Source organism: Gossypium raimondii, chromosome 2 (assembly GCF_025698545.1).
Source record: "Gossypium raimondii isolate GPD5lz chromosome 2, ASM2569854v1, whole genome shotgun sequence".
Classification (NCBI taxonomy): domain Eukaryota; kingdom Viridiplantae; phylum Streptophyta; class Magnoliopsida; order Malvales; family Malvaceae; genus Gossypium; species Gossypium raimondii.
This window is the reverse complement of record NC_068566.1, coordinates 14,461,708-14,480,765: the sequence shown is the minus strand read 5'-3', so window position 1 is coordinate 14,480,765 and position 19,058 is coordinate 14,461,708. Positions and strand designations below refer to the sequence as shown.

At 33.8% G+C, this 19,058-nt stretch overlaps 1 long non-coding RNA gene across 1 annotated transcript; it reads left to right on the top strand.

Moving 5' to 3' along the window:
- The first annotated feature begins 1,617 nt into the window (after positions 1-1,617).
- On the top strand, positions 1,618-14,212 carry LOC128035936 (uncharacterized). The gene is made up of 2 exons (XR_008192603.1): positions 1,618-1,721; positions 13,359-14,212. It is a non-coding gene; the product is annotated as an uncharacterized LOC128035936 (long non-coding RNA).
- The last annotated feature ends 4,846 nt before the right edge of the window (positions 14,213-19,058 follow it).

The following is a 19,058-nucleotide window of genomic DNA, read 5'->3' as shown; positions in this document are numbered from 1 at the left end:
TAAAAAATTCAATATATAAAAATTATATATTGAAATATTTTTCCCCTTAAATTATTTTTCTAAGATTTCAAAATTAGTATTAATTTTAGGCATTGAATTATTATATTATTTATAAAATATAAAAAGTTCAAGTCTAAAGTATGATTTAATTTTTAAAAATGTAATAAATTCAATAAATTTTTATATTAATGGTTTAAAACTATTTTTTTCTTAATCTAAATATCGATTCAAAGTAAAATTAAATTCAAAATATTTTTAAAATGTAAAATATTATTGTCCATTTTCATAATTTAGGAATTAACTATAATAGTTTCTATACTTATATGCTGCATTCAATTAATTCATAGTATTTGAGGAAATTATACTCAATTAGTATTTTTTGTCAAATTAGTAAATTATATTTGAAATATTACTTATAAAAGAAATAAAATTTTGCTGAAAATTTTTATTCGTAGCATAACCAAGAAATATATAATGAATATATATTTTTTAATAATTTCATTATAGATTTTGATCATATTTACTTTTTATGGTAACTTTCACTATCATTTATATTAAATTAATATGGATGATTTATTAGGCTTTAAATATTTTAATATTTTACTATAATATTAATCCACCTTAAATATATAATTCAGAAAAATAAACTTGTTTAATTACAAAGTGCTATTAAAAATATTTCAATTAAATTTAAAATATTTGATTTATGAAATATTATGTATAAATTTCTTTACAATATTTCATAAAAATTTGTACAAAAACTAAAAATAATTTAATATATTTAATTAGTACATTTAATTAACTCGCGCAGTGCACTAAAAACACCTAATATATATTGTATAATAAGGTACATGCTTAAATGTATAGTTGCATTTAATGACATGTGGATGCTCTCTTTAATTGACATGTAATTAAGTAATTTAAAAGAAAAAATAAAAAATAAAATTATAAATCCGTTATGAATATCTTATTAAGTGGATGTCCATCAAAATCAAGATAAGTTTTGATATACTTTAAATTCTAATAGTTATTAGAAGTAGAGTTCTATTTCATTTATACTTCTTATGTCTATAATTATAAACTTTGGAAAGGCATTGTAAATATTCCGATTGATCAATAAAATATGCTCTTTCTTTGCTCTCTCGTTTTCTTTATTCTTTTACTTTCTGTCTTTTTATTTTATAACATGTTATCAGCACGATTCTCTTTTAATCATCTTATTTGTGGATTAAATCAGCAGCAACTTTGTAACAACCCGATTTTGACCCTAGTCAGAATAGTGGTTTCGGGACAACGAATCCAAGTTAGAAAAATATTTTAAAATTATTTTCTGTGTTTATTATGTATAAATTTACTTGTGTGAAAATTTCGTGCTTTAATTTTGTCGTTTGAGTGTCCGATTAAATAAAAGGATTAAATTATAAAATGAAAATTTAGTGGTTATTTCAAAAAGGGGTCGAATAGTGGTTGTTCTTTAAATATGGGGGTTTTATGTTGCAATTTGACCATTGAAAAGATAGTGGACGGCACTATGTTTAAAATATATAGTTTTTATACTATTTATAAAAGTTATAATAATAATTTATGTATTATAATGTTATTATAATAAAAAGGAAAGGCATAAGAAAGTGGGGGGAGATGGATTATCTTTCTGCCGAATGAAAAGGGGAAGAAAAGAAGAAAACCAGCTGGGTATTCGGCCCTTCCTCAAGCAAATTAAGGTATGTTTTGGTTTTGGTTTTTGATGATTTTTATGTTTTTGATATCGTTGTTTCGAATACTACTCGATCCATGCTTCAATTTCTGATTTTGATGAATATTTTGAGTTATGCCATTGATGAATAATTGTGTTTTGTGATGTTTGATGATGAATTATTGAAGATATGTTTTGGGTTAGTATGTTTTGTATTGGAAATTTTGATGAATTTGAGTAATTAGAGCTAAATTACAAAAATATTTATTGTTCATAAGTGTATGTTAGAGTGAGAATTTGATGTTGCCATAGAAGGGAAAAGTGTTTAGTATGCTGTAAAATATAAGAATAAGGTGTGAAATTTAATTTTCGAGCCTAGGGACGGAATTGGAAATATGCAAAAGTTTAGGGGCAAAATTGTAATTTTTCCAAAGGTTGAGTCAAGGACTGTTTTGAATAATGTGAGTGTTAAATAAGTTAAAAATATTATTATAAACCAAGAAAGATGAGGAATTGAACTTGAAAGCATGATGGTAAGTTTATAAGCAAATAGATGTTATAAATTTTTTTAAATGTGAATTATATGTGCTAAAATGAATATGTAAATAAATATATATTAGTTGAATGTGTACAAGCCTGGCAGCTATGTTTATGAGTTCGTTTCGACTGAGTTACGACATTCGAAAGCCCCGTATGAGCCTTAAGAATAGTTAGGATACATATGTCATGACATAGGATTTTGATATGTATTTTAGTGTAAGACCACGTGCAGGGACGTTGGCATCGACTTGTGTATACATGTAAGACCATGTCCGGGACATTGGCATCGTATTTGATTTGTGTAAGACCACATGCAGGACAGTGGCATCATATGTGATTACATGTAAGACCACGTGCAGGACATTGGCATTGTACGAGCCTTCCGACTATCCGAGTATCCTTTTTAATTCCGAATGGTTCAACGGGTAAAGATAAGTTGTGTACGAATGTTTAAATCAGGCTAAGTGACCAGGTATGTGATAATTGAATTATCTATTTGAAAATAAGGTAAGTTGTATACTTGAATTGATGATATGAAGTTATGTGAAATATGAATTATGTGATTGCATATTTGAATATATATGTATTCGGCCTTTAATGTATATGTGTATTGAGGAAAGTGCTGATTCCACTGTGTAACGGTTAATATTCCGAAGTGTTCATTGGGAAAATTGGATAAGTGAAAATATGTGTGAATTGAATAAGTTTACGTGATTTAATATTGGGTTCGATATTTAATTGACCCTTGAGTAAGATGAAAAGAAGTAATGAAATTATGAAAAGTAAAATGTACAACAAAACAGTTTTAGATAGTAACAACAATGTAACTTTGAAAAATCACCAAAACTAGTGGAAATTGAATTAGAGAGTGAATAAGATATGAAATGAAATCTTAAGAAGTATATTTTCATATGAAAGAAACAGAGAAAGCAAAAGAGTTATACATTTTGAGATATTTGAATTTTAGTGAGGCAAGGTTGGATTGATTTCAGAATCCCTGTTTTGACTTTGGAAAATAATTAAAATTGTACAAAAATAGTTATGAGTTATAATTTATATGCTTAGAATCCTTGATGAGTCTATTTTCAAAGGAAAGAAATGGAAACATTATTTGAATTCTGTACAATGAGATATTTAATTTTTAGTGAAGAGAGGTCAGAGTTGTTGAGCAGAGAAATAGGGGAAACTTTAAAGAATAAACTGTACTAATTGGCTGAGTCAAAAATTCTGAAATTTTTATGGTGGAAATTTATATGAGTCTAGTTTTGGGAAAAATTTACGGAACTTAATTTGGAGCCCTGTAGCTCAAGATAAAAATAAATTAGCGTCTGTGACGCAGAAAGATAGCTTGCTGGAAATTAAGCAAACCTTAAAATTTATGTGTGATTAAATTTATATTGCTGTGAAATCATGTGAAGAAAATTTATAGATCTTAATTTGGAGCTCTGTAGCTCCGGATAAAAATAATTTAGTGACTCTGACTCAAATAGACAACTTTAAATTTTAATATAAGTGAATAGTGAAATAATGTATAATGCTATTTAAGCATGTTTTATACGTAACGGATGTGGATTGGAGAGGAGGAGGAGGACAATAAAATGTATGAAATGAATTATTTGAAGTTATATAAGCTAGTGTCGAATGTAATATTTTGATTTGATTATATTTCGAGAATGATTTAAATTAGATGTGAATTATGTGAAAGACTGATTTTGTAAGTTCAGGCTTTATGCCTAGCAGGCTTTATGCCGGTGAATTATGTCAGGCTTTATGCCTAGCAGGCTTTATGCCGGTGAATTATATCAGACTTTATGTCTAGCAGGCTTTGTGCCGGTGAAATGTATCGAGCTTGGTGCCTAGCAGGCTTTATGCCGGTGTTATATACAAGGCTCTATGCTCTATAAATCTTATGTGAGCAATACTAAAAGCAAATAAATGTGTTAAGAAAGCTAAATTATTCGGTACATGATTTGGCATGAAGTAAGACCATGAATAGTTTATGAATTAAAACATGTTGGCAAGCCCGATACATGAATAAATGTTGTGCTCATCCATACTTATAATGCTTATGTTATATATATATATATTTGGCGTACATATTTGGTATACATGCTTAGGCTTTGGCCAAGTAGTGGCTAGACCATGCCACGTTAAATTTATAAGTTATAGCATTGTGAAAAATTCAAGCAAATCGTGACACCGGGCAAACAATGTACTCAAATCCGTAATACGATCCTTAATTTAACAAGTATTTGAAAGTGCAATTGAAGTTAAATGTTAGATTATAAGTTGACATCTGATATTGAGCTCGATTGAGTAAATCCATTATTTGATAGTGTGGTTGGCAGAAAATGTTGCATTATATATATATTGTGAAGAGTTATAAAAGCATGTTAATAATTTTGAAAGTTTTAAATTTGAATGAAATTTTGTGACTCGGTTTAATAGGTTTACATGTGTAAGTGTTCTGGTAATGCCTCATACCCTGTTTCGGCGTTGGATACGGGTAAGGGGTGTTACAAACTTTGCGACCATCAAGCCTCATCCATAATACCAAAATTCAGCCTCTGACCACTAAAATTACTATTTTTTTTCTGTTTCGTTTGCTCATTTGCTTCTTCAAATGGCTATTTATTATTGCTGGTTGCTATTCAAATTGAGCGCTTACTTCCCTGATTCTCCATTACTTGTTGCCTTCCGCCTGCTTCTGTTTGCAACTCTTTGCATGAAGTCTTTTATCTATTTAGTGTTTTATATCTAGATTAATTTTTAATTAAATTAAATTAATTTTAGATTATTTTAATTAACTTGTTTTACTTCTTATTAAAGTTGGTAAAGGTAAAAGAGTATTACTCTGAATGAAAGGTTTGAGTATATACTAAGAGGTTCAATACCAAGATGCACATTGCAGTCCGTTGCTTTAAATGGTGAAAAATAATTTTGATCTAAATATGAATTTTGAATTTATAGAGCACAATTTAAATTGGTAATGAGCTTCAATTTTTGTAGAGGTATTTTTATTTTATTTTTATTTTAAGTCGATCAAATTATTAAGTTATATTATTAAATATCGATGGGTTTATAAGGTTTACTAGTAAAATTTAAAATATATTATTTTTAAATAATTTTTAAATATATATTAATTATTGACATAAAATATAAGTTTTGTGATATTGGTCCCTTTAAAGAGAGTTTTATTATTATTATTATTATTATTATTATTATTATTATTATTATTATTATTATTGATGAATGATTTGATTATACCTTTTAGATTGAATTATAAAATACAAATAATTTATTAGACTATCATAAGATTCTACAAGTTATATGTAGTATGTTCTTATGAAAGCATAGTTACTTTAGTACTTGTAATAGTGCTCGTGATAATAACTAAGGTGACGACGATAGTGTTAAAGATCTTCATGTATATTTTACTATAAATAATTTATTATATCATGTTTATTATAATTGGAGACTAATCATGGCAACCTGAATAGATTTAACTCTACGTATGTTTGCGATGGTGATTATGAAATAAAGAATCAATAAAGGCGTTTAGAAGTCTGTCCTGCTAGATTTGTTGCATTCCCGAAGTGAATGCAAACATAAAGAAAATAAAATATATAATCATGAACCACTAAAAGTGGGAACATAATAATAAATAAGAGAACAACGAGAGTTCTCAAGATAACTCTTCAAAGGGTAAATATAACTTATGTTATCAATGTGATATGAAAGATTATTAGCCACATATGTGGCGTATGCCTAAATATTTTGTTTCATTAATATTCTTTAAGGAATGATATGAGAATGTAGTAATCAATTCTCTCATTACAGATATAAAATATTTATCTTATTTGGTACTGAAACAAAAAATATTATTAAAATATTTGATAGTACAAAATTAGTTGAAAGCTCCGAATAGTTAATATATCAATATCTAAAAGCACAAAATTTGTGATGGTTAATGCATTAGCTTTAAAAGATATTCATTATAATGGATATCATATTGAGATTGTGAAAGAAGAAAAACTATATTTCTTATGAATCACTATTGCTATAAATATTTATTTTGAAAGGATGAAAAGAAAGGGAGGATTGAGTTATTGATTACTATTGTTATTAAATTGAATTGATCTGTGACTATCTTTGTGATTTTTTTGTTATCATGAAAAAAAATTGATTGTGAAAGATCTACTTATGAGAAATTAAATATTGTAATTCCATCTAAAGCTCATTATGGTTGGATGTAACTAAAGTTACAATTTTTTTAAAATTGTGAGTATAACTCTGATATTCAAAATAAGTTCTCAATTAAAATTACGTGGAAAAATATTACGATGAGAACTTGCAAGAGAAAACTTATGTATGAAAAGTCATTGCTTATTTACTTGTTGTACACCGGAAAATAAGATTCACTCTCAAAGTTTTCTATTAATAGATTCGATTGGATTCGAGTATACTATTGGATTTTAGTTTGCTTACTTCTTTATAAAATCGTCAAGACTCAACGCAGAAAAAAAGTACATCTTTAAATATTAAATCGTCTTGATATATGGTTTAAATATTTGAGATTATCTTCTTTTAAGTTTTGATTACATGAGTTACATATTGTTTTAAGCATATCATTTGCTCATGAAAATGAATATTAACTTATTTATTTATGTTGCTATAGAAGGTTTTATAATTAATAATATATTTGATTAAAACAAATTTGTATGCAAATTTGTGTTAATAAATCAATGAATTTTATGATTATTCGAATTTGACTTAGTTCAAAAAATTGTTAAAGATAGTAGTTCATACAGTTTATATTATTCCATGCGTTAATTATTTAGTGTAACACCCCAAACCTGACCTAGACGTTATGGCCGAATCCGAAGATGTCACAAGGTAAGGTTTTGAAAACGGAGTCGTTTCGTCAAACCATTCAAGTTTCAAAACTCATATTCGTTTATATCTATATTTGAAAGCGTTTGCTTAACTTATTTATTTGCCAAAACGTAAGTTACAGCAGAAGTCATAAAACGTTTAATTAGGAAATCTCGTTTGTGTTCTCAGAAAACCTTTGTTTTGATAAAACAATGTTTTATGCTATTCGTCTCAAATAAAATATTTAAATCGAAAACTCAAATCCAAAATAAAACCAAAATTCCAAAGAGTTCAATTCTTACAAAACTCCCAAAATAATACTTAATTTAAACTAAAACCATAATCATAAAGTCGGTTCATAGATGAGTGGTCACCGCAAAACTCCGCCGCTCCGATCCGCCTAAGTCTGTGGATTACCTAAATGGAACAGACAAATAGTAGTGAGTTTACGTAAACTCAACGTGTAACCCGTAGAAATATATATGCAAAACATACAAAAATCCCAAATCTAGTCAAATTCAGATTCAGACTCATGTCCATTTCAGATACAAATAACAGTTACAGATATGCAGATCAAATATACAGAATCCTACCCCCATCCTTTACACACCAACTCCGACCATCCTATCACACCATATGGGTTTAAAAACACCCACCCATCCCTACACACCATATCGTGCCATTATGACACATATCAGATAAAGTGCAACCAAGTTGCCAGAATATAGGTGAAGGTCGCTTTACAGAACACTTCCTCCATATGTACAATCCCACCCCAAAAACATATACAGAATACAGATATAACATGGTTATCATGCTTGTGTACAGATATCAGATATACATATAGCAGAATAGTCAGACATGCATAATAGTGTCCTCCTCAGAGCATACTATCAGAATATCAAATCACATAATCTAGGGTTTGGTTACCCCTTACCGACCCTACTGTCGGCCCACAGTCGATCGAAATGACCCGTGCAACCCTAGGGAAAATTTCAGAATTATGGTCCCACATGCTTGTGTGGCCCACACGGCCACACTCACACCACCACACGATCATGTCTTGCGTACGGCCATGCCTCCAGACGATCGTGTCTCACACACGGCCACCCACACAGATGGCCACACGCCCGTGTGGCGTCGACAGAATAGTTTTTCGACTTTTGCCAAAGTTTGATTTTCAGCATTTTGGGTACACATCTGGTTCATTTTTAGAGCACTTGAAATCCCGAGACCACCAGAACCTAATAATTTGATTAAAATGCTAAATTAGAACCAAAAATGATTAATAGTACTAAAATCCCCAATTCACCGAAGTGCTCACCTTTGACGAACTACGCTCCTCTATTCAAATTTGTCGTAGAATCGATCGTTTCTAGCCTCTCTCCTACACAACCAGCCAAACCCAAACATTTAACTTCATATTCAAGAAAATTGTAACCTAAAACGCACAACAGAAAAACCCTAGTGCACAACGAAAAAGAGAGGGTACTTACGCAAAACCCAACTGCAAAACCAACAATTAGAAGCACCTGAACGGTTAAACAAATTTGAAGACTTACCACTCCACTGTTTGACCAAACGCAAGGAAAAAAATAAAAAAAAACAATGTGAGAGACGGGAAAATATGAACGTGAAATTGGGGAAAGGAAAAAACTTGAAAAATGAAATTAAAATCAAATAAAATAAGATAACTAACATTATTTGCCACATCCCTACAATCTCTCGAACTCCCCACTAACCCGAACCTAACACTTCAGTATTCTAGCCCCCACTGAAACTCTATCAGACAACCGAGCAAAAATAACATCCTTGCTCGTGCTGGGATTCAAACACAGGACCTCCAACACACCAAGTCCCTTACCACTCGAACTAGCAGGCTCATTCTAATATGGATTAACAGACAATTTTATGTAAGTCCACTCTTCAAGGGTAAGGCTTGGATTAGAAAAATAACAAAATTGACAAAAGGGAGACTTAAACCCAATACCTCACACACACACCCAGAACACTTAACCACTGTAGTAGATACACAGTTCTGTCAAACATTTACAGAAATAGAAATAAATTATTCAGGGGGTTACAACTCTACCCCCTAAAAGAAATTTTGACCTTGATATTTACTTGACCAGAATAGATGAGGATACTGTTGACGTATCGAGTCCTCAGGTTCCCATGTAGCGTCCTCAGTGCCATGATTCTGCCACAGAACCTTCACTAACGGGATGGACTTCCTCCTTAGAACCTTAACGTTTCGATCCAAAATCTGAACCGACTCCTCCTTGAAAGTCAAGTCGATCTAACCTCGATCTCCATAACTGAGACAACATGAGATGGATCAGACTAATACCGTCTCAACATCGAAATGTGAAACACATCGTGTATATGGTCCAACTATGAAGGTAGCTCCAACTAATACACTACTGGTCCCACACGATTCAGGATCTAATATAGCCCAATAAACCTAGGGCTTAACTTACCCTTACGATCGAATCTCAAAACTTTCTTCTACAAAGAAACTTTAAGAAAAATGAAGTCCCTCACAGAGTACTCAATATCTCTCTCCTTCAGATCTACATAAGACTGTTTTCTATTAGAAGCTGCCTTCAGACGATCCTGAATCAGTCTAACCTTATCCTCGGTTTCAAAAACCAACTTAGAACCCAAAACCTAACGCTCACCCAACTCAGTCCAGCACAACGGAGTACGACACTTATGACCATACAAAGCCTCGTAAGATGCCTTCTGGATGCTAGATTGGAAACTGTTATTGTACGCGAACTCAGCTAGTAGCAGGTAATCCTCCCAACTACCTCGAAAATCAATCACACAACTCTAAAGCATATCCTCTAGTATCTGAATCACCCTCTCAGATTGGCCATCGGTCTGAGGATGGAACACAGTAGTGAAGTCTAATCTTGAACCTAGAGCCTTGTGTAATTTCTTCCAGAATTGAGAAGTGAAGCAAGGATCTCTATCAAAAATTATCAAAACAGGGACCCCATGTAGTCTTACAATCTTGGAGATATAGAACTTTGCTAACTTCTACAGAAAGTAGTCCGTCCGAATCGAAATAAAATAAGCAGACTTGGTCAATCGATCCACGATGACCCAAACAGAATCCTTCTTAGTGGGTATCAAGGACAACCCACTAACGAAGTCCATCGTCACTCGCTCCCATTTCAACAAAGGAATCTTAATCGGTTGGAGCAAACCCGAAGGCAACTAGTGCTCAGCCTTAACTTACTAGTACGTCAGACAATGAGCAACTAAATTCGTAACCTCTCGTTTCAACCCCAGCCACCAATATAGTTCACGGAGATCCTGATACATATTATTACCATCGAGATGCATAACATAAGATCTATTATGCGCCTCCCTTAGAATCGTCTACCTCAGATCAGAATCATTCAGCACACAAATCTGACCTAGAAAACACAGAACCTTATCCTTATTCAGCCCAAAATTAGAAGTACTGCCACTCTAAATCTGAAGAAATCGCCAACCCAGAGACTCATCCCCTAACTGTTTATCTCAAATATGATCAATCCAAGTCGGCTTAACTTGTAACTCGGCTAACATACCTCCATCATTGAACAGACTAAGCCAAGCGAACATCGCCCTCAAATCAGTCATCGCTCTACAACTGAGAGTATCGGCCACCACATTGGCCTTATCAGGATGATACTCTATCATGCAGCCATAATCTTTAAGTAGCTCAATCCATCGAACTTGTCTAAGATTCAAGTCCTTCCGAGTAAAGAGGTACTTGAGGCTCTTGTGATCAGTGTACAAGATACACCTCTCACCGTACAAATAATACCACCAGATCTTTTAGGCAAAAACCACAGCTGCTAACTCGAGATCATGCGTCGGATAATTACCTTCATGAGTATTAGGCTATCGGGATGCTGGAAACACAGAAATTTACACATTTTTACATACCTTTTTTAACTTAAAATCATACAGTTTCAATAAAATTCTTGTCGAAACAATAATTAATTTTTACAAAATAATTAAAGTGCACTTAAAATATGAACATGTTGAATTTTAGTTAACTTTATAATTAATTTTTGAAGATTTTTGGTTATTTTCGACAGATTTGCACAAACGATGAAAAATGGCTCGGTAGACACTACTAGAAGCACAAAACCGAGAAGTAATTTGAAGTATCGAGGCAAACTAAATTTCATCCTAAGACGGTCCAAAATTATATGTAGTAATTCATAATATAATTAATTTTAATTTATATCCAATTTAATTTTGGTTAATAAATTATTATTAATTAATTATAAAAAAGTGGTCCGGTTGAACTGGACCGAGTGAACCGAACCGACAAAGAAATGGACAGCCCAAAAACCATCCCAATAGCTGACCCAAATCAGCTTATTAGCTGATTATTTAACCTTTCAAAGTGGCCATTGAAGACTTGTTCAAGTTGCATTCAAACCCCTCCACAATTGGTGGCTTTATAGATTTGCCCCAAGCTTAAATTAGCAAAGTTGAAACTATCAACCTTGCCACATGTGTTTTCGGCCAAGGGAGGGCTCTTTGGCTGATAATTTTAGCTATTTTCAGCAGCCCTCCTCAGCTATAAAAACCCCATTAGGCTGGTCATTTTAAAAACACACCTCAAGCATTCACATCTTTCCTCTCTTCTCTCCACTTTCTCTCTTATTTTTCATTCCAAAATTCCCTTGCTCTCTTGCCAATTTCTCCTCTTGGGAAAAGGGGCATTCATCAGCTATTTGGGGCAGCAATTAAGTTTTCATAGCAGCCTTGGTCGACGAGGACAACGGAGAAGGAAGAACGGAGCAACTAGTCAAGCCACGAAAAAATACCGGATTTGAGTCTTGTTCCCTATCTCTTTAATTTTTGTTGTTGTTATGCTAAACATATCTATGAATATTTATGTTTTTGGAATGGTTAATTTATTCAATTTAGCTTGAATTTAATTCGTGTTAGGTTGATTGCATTTTGTTTGTTAAAATTATTGAAATTGTGTTTATGTTGTTATAGGCCTCGGTAAGATGCTTAATTTAGTAAAATCATGACTAAGTTATTCTTGCATTACAATTGTTAGGTAACTAATGAATTAATTATTTAAACGGATTGAAATTGTAATTAATGGACACATTACTTAATCAGTGCATGTTTAATCATCTAAGGTAGCTAAGGGTTAGATTAGCAACGGTTATCTGACAGTACATTTGCCTTGCATAACTTGCAAGATTATTGTGATTAAACTGTTTCAAGGTAAGGATACTTTGTTACCTCATATAGTCTTTTATGTGCTTATTAAATCGAGTTAATTGTTTGAATTGACATAGGGATATGTACAAGAGATTATTTCAATTTAATAAATATGTATGTGCAATAACATATTTGCCTATTAAGATTTGTTTAATCGGTTGAATTGACATAGGGATATAGTCAAGAGATAAATGGATTTTGGTAGGTGATTATTTTCATAAGTTGGTGTATTGAGGGAAATTATTCCAAAGAGCACATGTACTTGAAAGAAAACAAATGTACAAAAGAGCATGTGAAAGCAAAGTAAGTTGGTGTATTGAGGGAAATTATTCCAAAGGTCCGATTGAAGCTGACTCCAGGGTTTAAAAGCCTAAATTTATCTATCTTTTACCTACCTCTAGCCTAGCTACGTTACAACCTTTTTAAAGACCTATTCATTCAAGTTTTCTATGCTACCTAAATTAGTGGAGAGAAATTGCTATGTTCAACATATGAAGGCATAAGTTAAACTTAATGATTGCAGCTTAATCTTGAATAATAAAGTAAAATCAAATTGGTAAGGGTTAACATGTCCTGTTAAGGAAGCATTTAGTCTAATTGTGCTATCATAATAGTTGTTGAGATTAATTTGAATGATATGTATACTTAAGTACCATAACTATCAAATTTATTGTTTTTGAGCATAAGTATATTAAATTCATAATTTTGGGAATAATGTTATTCTGAAGGAATTTTTCAAAGGTGTTTCCTGAGTGATTCTTTTTAATTTGTGCATTACTTGGGACAAGTAATGAATTAAGTTTGGGGGTGTGGAAACACGAAAATTTACACATTTTTACTTACTCTTTTTAACTTAAAATAATACAGTTTCGATAAAATTCTTGTCGAAAAAATAATTAATTTTTACAAAATAATTAAAGTGCACTTAAAATATGAAAATTTTGAATTTTAGTTAATTTTAAAATTAATTTTGATGATTTTTTGTTATTTTCGACAGATTTGCATAAATGGCGAAAAATGGCTCGACAGACACTCCTAGAAGCACAAAATTGAGAAGCAATTTGAAGTATCGAGGTGAACTAAATTTCATCCTAAGATGGTCCAAAATTATATGTATTAATTCATAATATAATTAATTTTAATTTATATCCAATTTAATTTTGGTTAATAAATTATTATTAATTAATTATGAAAAAGTGGTCCAGTTGAACTGAACCGAGCGAACCGAACCGACCAAGAAATTGACAGCCCAAAAACCGTCCCAAGAGCTGACCCAAATCAACTTATTAGCTGATTATTTAAGCTTGCAAATATGCCCTTGAAGACTTGTTCAAGTTGCATTCAAACCCCTTCACAATTGGTGGCTTTATAGATTTACCCTAAGCCTAAATTAGCAAAGTTGAAACTATCAACCTTGCCACATGTGTGGCCGGCCATGGGAGGGTTCTTTGGCTGATTATTTTAGCTATTTTTAGCAGCCCTCATCAACTATAAAAACCCCCTTAGGCTGGTCATTTTAAAAACACACCTCAAGCATTCATATCTTTCCTCTCTTCTCTCCACTTTCTCTCTTCTTTTCCATTCCAAAATTCCCTTGCTCTCTTGCCGATTTCTCCTCTTGGGAAAGGGTCATTCATCAGCTATTTGGGGCAGCAATTAAGTGTTCATATCAGCCTTGGTCGACGAGGACAATGGAGAAGGAAGAACGGAGCAACTAGTCAAGCCACGGAAAAACACCGGATTTGATTCTTGTTCCCTATCTCTTTAATTTTTGTTGTTGTTATGCTAAACATATCTATGAATATTTATGTTTTTGGAATGGTTAATTTAATCAATTTAGCTTGAATTTAATTCGTGTTAGGTTGATTGCATTTTGTTTGTTAAAATTATTGAAATTGTGTTTATGTTGTTATAGGCCTCGGTAAGATGCTTGATTAAGTAAAATCATGACTAAGTTATTCTTGCATTACAATTGTTAGGTAACTAATGAATTAATTATTTAAACGGATTGAAATTGTAATTAATGGACATGGTACTTAATCAGTGCATGTTTAATCATCTAAGGTAGCTGAGGGTTAGATTAGCAACGGTATCTGACGATACATTTGCCTTGCATAACTTGCAAGATTATTGTGATTAAACTGTTTCAAGGTAAGGATACTTTGTTACCTCACATAGTCTTTTATGTGCTTATTAAATCGAGTTAATTGTTTGAATTGACATAGGGATATGTACAAGAGATTATTTCAATTTAATAAGTATGCATGTGCAATAACATATTTGCCTATTAAGATTTGTTTAATCAGTTGAATGGACATAGGGATATAGTCAAGAGATAAATGGATTTTGGTAGGTGAGTATTTTCATAAGTTAGCAAATTACTGAGTTCCCGTGAACTTATTCGTAACAATATAAACATGAGTTTAATAATTCTAAGTGAAGAAATGTAATTAATCTAACACAATTATGTCATCTTGATTAAAATCATATTCTGAAATCGTGCATTTCAGATTTATTTATTTAGTTCACTTCGTTTAAAAACTTAGTTTTTAATCACCCTCTTCAAACAAAATATTTTTCTTCACCAAAGTGTTTTAAATAACATTCATAAATAATTCTTTTCACAGTCCCTATAGGTACGATAACTTGACATTTACTTGTCACTTCATTACTTGTTGATTGTGTACACTTGCACATTTCCGTCGTTCCAGATGCATAAGCCACGACCTTACCATCTTGCATCAGTACACATCCCAAACCAATATGTGATGCATCGCTATAGACCACAAACTCCTTACTAGATTCAGGCTATATCAGAATAGGAGCCTGAGTTAGAATAGACTTGAGCTTCTCAAAGCTCAATTATTGCGCATTAGTCTAAACAAAGGGAACTCCCTTGAGCAGAAGCTTAGTCCAAGGAGCTGCAATCAGAGAGAACACCTCGACAAACCACTAATAATACCACGTAAGACCCAAAAAACTTTGAATCTCAGATACATTCTTAGGCTATTTCCACTCAAGCACCGCCTCAATCTTTCTAGGATCAAATCGAATCCCCTGAGCAAAAACTACGTGCCCCAGAAAAGTTACCTCACGCAACCAGAACTCACACTTGCTCAACTTAGCTTAGAGTTGCTTTTCTCGAGTATCTTAAGCACTACTCTGAGATGCTCATCATGCTCATCCTCTGTCTTAAAGTAAACCAGAATATCATCGATGAAGACCACGATGAACTGATCTACAAATGGCTGAAACACTCGGTTCATCAAATCCATGAATGCCGTCGGAGCATTCGTCAGACCAAAAGGCATAAGTAGGAACCCGTTATGTCCATAACGACTCCTAAATGCAGTCTTATGAACATCCACCTCCTTAACTCTAAGCTGATGATACCCAGATCGGAGATCTATCTTTGAAAACACTAAAACCCCTCGGAACTGATCAAACAAATCATCGATCCTCAGAAGTGGATACTTATTCTTCACATTCAGTTTATTTATGGTCTCATCCTTCTTCTTTACAAATAGAATCGGTGTCCCCCATGGAGACACACTAGGACAGATGATACAACGATCCAGAAACTCTTGAAGTTAAGCCTAAAGCTCTGTAAGCTCCTTCGGTGCTATTCGGTAGGGAGCGATAGACACCGGACCTAAACCCAGTAGAAGCTCAATGCCGAACTCAACTTCTCGATTAGGAGGTAGACCCGGTAACTCCTCAGGAAAGACATCCAAAATATCTTCACTATTCTGATATCTCCGACAGAAGAGTCTCTTAAAATAGAAACACTGGTAAAAGCCATATACGCCTCACACCCTTTCCGAGCCAATTTTTCAGCCACAAGAGCGGAGATCACATTCGACAAATAATCTTAACGCTCACTGATCATAACCACTTCCTTATCATCCTCGGTCCCCAGAATGACCCTCTTAGTCATGCAATCCAAACTGACTCGGTACTCAACTAACCAATCCATACCCAGAATCAAGTCAAACTCCCCAAACGGTAGCTCTATCATATTTTCCAGAAATACAGCCCCTTGTACTTCTAAAGGAACATTTTTGTAAATTTTACTAACCTGAAAGACTATCCCAATGGACTCATTATAGTAACCTTACTAAAAGTGCTCTCAACAGAAATCCCCAGATTTTTAGAAACGGAACTAGCTACATAGGAGTGTGTAGAACCTATGTCTATCAGAGCAGTATAAGGTAGATCAAAAATAAAGAACATACTCATGATAACGTCAGGAGCGTCTCTATCCTCACGGCGTTGAGCAGCATAAACCAATGTAGGCTACCTTACCTCAATCTGAATAGCACCTCTGCCCGGTGCCCTCTGTCCATGACCCATACCATTACCATCCTTAGCAGATCCACAGCCCCTAGATGGCTGTTGATCTGCCCTCTGAGGCTACACAAAACTCAGTCCCGAAGCTTACATCTGATCAGCCCGCTGTGGACACTCTCTAACACGGTGCTCTCAAGATCCACGTCTCAAACAAGCCCCCAACCTCCTCTAACACTCACCCGGATGGAGCCTATCACAATCCCCACACGGCTGAATCCTAGTAGGGGCAACATGAACCCTCACTCTAACCGACCTATCAGGTCTGACCCATTTCTTAGTCCTCTGAACAAAACTAGAGGGCTTTGAATCCCTCTTATTCTTGCCTCTCTCTCGGTCCCTATTCTGGCACTCCACACGCTTAACCTCCTCGACGATCTTCGCCTTATCAACCAAAACAACAAGCTCTCACTCCCTCTGTGGAGCAATCAAAACCCTCAAACTATCCCTCAAACCATCCTTAAAGCGGACGTATTTCTTATATTCAGACACCACCAAGCCTCAAGCGTAACGGCTCAACCTCAGAAACTTGGCCTCATACTCAGCCACTGATCTATCGCCCTGCATGAGATTCATGAACTCACATCTATGAGCATCAATGTAGCTCACGCCCACATATTTCCCCTTAAAAGTAGTCTTGAAGAAGTCCCTTTCAGATGATCAGGCTGAGTACCCTCCTCAACTGATAATCACCACTGATATGCCTCGTCGTGAAGTAATGAGATTGCTCCCTTAAGTTTCTGCTTGGGAGTACAGTCTATATCATTCATAATCCTCCCGGTGACCTCCAACCAATACTCGGCCACAGTAGGGGTGACTCCAGTGACACCCCTAAACAACTCAACTCCATTGGACTGAAATCGTTCAGTTACCGACCCATGGCCCTCAGATCCAAAATGGGGTCCAGCGACCCTCTCTAATACCCTCAACATGGCTTGGGATAGTTCGTCCCCAACCGAGCGGCTTTGAGACCCAGTCTCAATAGCAGGCGAAACTGGTGTCTCACTCGTATCCAAATTTGGCATATTGCTTAGAGAGGAAGACTCAACTCGAGGCCCCCTACGACCTCTACCACGACCACGAATACCACATCTGTGAGTTTCACGAGCACTCATCATAAATTTTAAAATTTTATCCACATTATAAAATTTTATGCATCCGTTCTAGTATTTATTAGCAGGTATTTTATGCGTAAATTATCAGAAGTTCAGAAATATTTTAAGAGGTTTCAATCTCTCACTAACTCAGTTCAATTTCAGAAAGTGCTAACTACAGTTTTTTCAGAATATTCTATCTAAAGTTAAAAGATACTTACAAGATCGACGCCGGAGACTCAGTGTATCACATACTTTCTCAAATTAGCCAAATTATTTTGAAAACCGATTTTTTTTAAACGAAATTTTGCAACACAAAATTTCACAGCCCAAGTTTTGCAACCTGGCTCTGATACCACTAAATGTAACACCCCAAACCTAGCCTAGACATTATGGTCGAATCTGGAGATGTCACGAGGTCGGGTTTTGAAAACAGAGTCGTTTCGTCAAACCATTCAAGTTTCAAAACTCATATTCGTTTATATCTATATTTGAAAGCAGTTGCTTAACTTATTTCTTTGCCAAAATGTAAGTTATAGCGGAAGTCATAAAACATTTAATTAGGAAATCTCGTTTGTGTTCTCAGAAAACCTTTATTTTGATAAAACCATGTTTTATGCTATTCGTCTCAAATAAAATATTTAAATAAAAAAACTCAAATCCAAAATAAAACCAAAAGTTCAAAGAGTCAAATGTTTACAAAACTCCCAGAATAATCCTTAATTTAAACTAAAACCATATACAAAGTCAGTTCATACACGAGTGGTCACCGCGAGACTCCGCCGCTCCGATCCGCCTAAGTCTGTGGATTACCTGAACGAAACAGACAAACAGTAGTGAGTTTACGTAAACTCAGTGTGCTACCCACAAAAAAAGATATGCAAAACATACAAAAATACTAAATACAGTCAGATTCAGATTCAGACTCATGTCCATTTCAGATACAGATAACAGTTACAGATATGCATATCCGATATACAGAATCCTACCCCCATCCTTTACACACCAATTTCGACTATCCCAGCACACCATGTAGGGTAAAAAAACACCCACCCATCCTTACACACCATATCGTGCCATTAAGACACATACAAGATAAAGTGGAGCCAAGCTGCCAGAATATAGGCGAAGGTCGCCTTATAGAACACTTCCTCTATATATACAATCCCACCCCAAAAACAGATACAGATACAGATATAACATGCTTACCATGCTTGTGTTCAAATATCATATGTCCAGATTGGCCTGCCCGTAAG